The sequence below is a fragment of the Petromyzon marinus genome, unplaced genomic scaffold, assembly GCF_048934315.1.
Source record: "Petromyzon marinus isolate PM22_M1 ecotype Great Lakes invasive population unplaced genomic scaffold, UKy_Petmar_22M1.pri1.0 PM_G_Scaffold_28, whole genome shotgun sequence".
Classification (NCBI taxonomy): Eukaryota; Metazoa; Chordata; class Hyperoartia; order Petromyzontiformes; family Petromyzontidae; genus Petromyzon; species Petromyzon marinus.
The window spans coordinates 2,737,501-2,740,000 of NW_027422850.1; positions in this window are offsets into that span (position 1 = coordinate 2,737,501).

Consider the following 2,500-nt stretch of genomic DNA (forward strand, 5'->3'; position numbering starts at 1 on the left):
TCGCTGTATAGAATTGCACCATCATTGTCTTTGGCAGGTTGCATTTCTTCAGCTGCCGTCGAAAGTACATCCTCTGTTGAGCTCTCTTGGCGAGGGAGCTGATGTTCAGTTCCCACTTGAGGTCCCGGCAGAGAATAGTGCCCAGGAAGCGGAAGGACTCCACAATTTTGACTGCGGAGTCTAACAGGGTGATGGCGGTGAGTGGGGCTGTATTCTTCCTGAAGTCCACAACCATCTCAACTGTCCTTAGAGCATTTAGCTCTAAGTTGTTCTGGCTACACCAGGTCACCAGGTTGTCAGCTTCCCACCTATAGTCAGACTCATCCCCACCAGAGATCAGCCCAATGAGGGTGGTGTCGTCCGACAAACTTCAAGAGTTTGACGGACAGATGATTGGAGGCGCAGCTGTTGGTATACAGGGAGAAGAGCAGTGGGCAAAGGACGCAGCCCTGAGGAGTTCCCGTGCTGATGGACCTGGAGTCAGAGACTTCTGTTCCCGGCTTAACGCACTGCTTCCTGTCAGAGAGGAAGTCTGTGATCCACCTGCAGGTGGAGTAGGGCACGTTCAGCTGGAAGAGCTTGTCCTGAAGCAGGGCAGGGATGATGGTGTTGAAGGCAGAGCTGAAGTCCACAAACAGGATCCTGGCGTAGGATGCTGGGGCGTCCACATGCTGTAGGGTGAAGTGGAGGGCCATGTTAACTGCGTCGTCCACAGACCTGTTGGCTCTGTAGGCAAACTGAAGGGGGTCCAGGAGAGGGTCTGTGATGGCTTTGAGGTGTGCCAGGAGCAGGCGCTCAAAAGACTTCATTACCACAGATGTAAGGGCGACCGGTCTGTAATCATTTAGTCCTGTTGGCCTTAGCTTTTTGGGCACAGCGATGATGGTGGAGGACTTGAGACAGGCTGGTACATGGCATGTCTCCAGGGAGGTGTTAAAGATGTTGGTGAACACCGGAGACAGCTGGCCAGCGCAGTGCCTGAGGGTGGCTGGAGAGACAGAGTCCGGCCCGGCTGCTTTGCGTGGATTCTGCCTCTTGAAAAGCCCATTAACTTCTCCCTCCTGAAAGGAGAGAGTCGTTTCTGTAGTATGGGTGGGGGATGGGGCCTCTTGGGTGGGAAGGGGTGGTTCAGGACAGTCCAATTGTCTTTCAAATCTACGGTAGAACTCGTTCAGGTCGTTGGCTAGGCGGGAGTCGTTAGTGGTGTGGGGCACTCTGGGTTTGTAGTTGGTGATGTGCCTGAGCCCTTTGGCAGACAGAAGCAGCGTCGTTAGTAGAGAACTGGTGTTTTAGTGTCTCTGAGTACAGTCGTTTAGCCTCTCTCACCGCTTTGCTAAACCTGTTCTTCGACTCCTTGAATCTGTCTCTATCCCCACTCCTAAACGCTTCCTCCTTCTCCAACCTCAACCTTTTGAGCTTTGCTGAGAACCAGGGCTTGTTGTTGTTAAAGTTCACCCTGGTACGTGTTGGGATACAGCAGTCCTCACAGAAGCTGATGTACACAGCCTCTGTGAGTTCATCCAGACTATTGGTAGCAGTCGTGAACATATCCCAGTCAGTACAGTCTAAGCACGCCCGCAAATCTTCCACAGCCTCACTGGTCCACTGTTTAGATGTCCTCACAGCAGGTTTACAGAGTTTTAGTTGCTGCCTGTATGCACGAATCAGGTGGACCAAGGGAGTTCTGTGCGAGCCGAACAGCCCCGTGACCCACAAGAGAAACATCCCCGCCAAATTCGAGCGTTTGACGGGGTCTATCCGTGAAAAAATATTCACGTTTTTGAGTGCACATGCATTTCTGCTGCAAATGCCTCTGGAAGTTTCATGCCGTTCGTATGCCAATTGTGGCAACACGAAAATGACCCGTTTTCCCATTCCGAGGGATTTCTGTGCGACCCTAACAGCCCCGTGAGCCACAAGAGACACATCCCCGCCAATTTCTAGCGTTTCACGGGGTCTATCCGTGAAAAATATAGACGTTTTTGAGTGCACATGCATTTCTGCTGCAGATGCCTCTGGAAGTTTCATGCCGTTCGTACGCAATGTGGCAACACGAAAATGACCCCTTTTCCCATTCCGAGGGATTTCTGTGCGACCCTAACTAACAGCGCCCGTGAGCCACAAGAGAGACATCCCCGCCAATTTATAGCGTTTCACGGGGTCTATCCGTGAAAAATATAGACGTTTTTGAGTGCACATGCATTCCTGCTGCAAATGCCTCTGGAAGTTTCATGCCGTTCCTATGCAATGTGGCCACACAAAAATGACCCGTTTTCCCATTCCGAGGCATTTCTGTGCGACCCTAACAGCCCCGTGAGCCACAAGAGAGACATCCCCGCCAACTTCTAGCGTTTGACGGGGTCTATGCGTGAAAAATATTAAAATTTTTGAGTGCACGTGCCTTTCTGCTGCAAATGCCTCTGGAAGTTTCATGGCGTTCCTATGCAATGTGGCAACACGAAAATGACCCCTTTTCCCATTCCGAGGGAGTTCTGTGCCA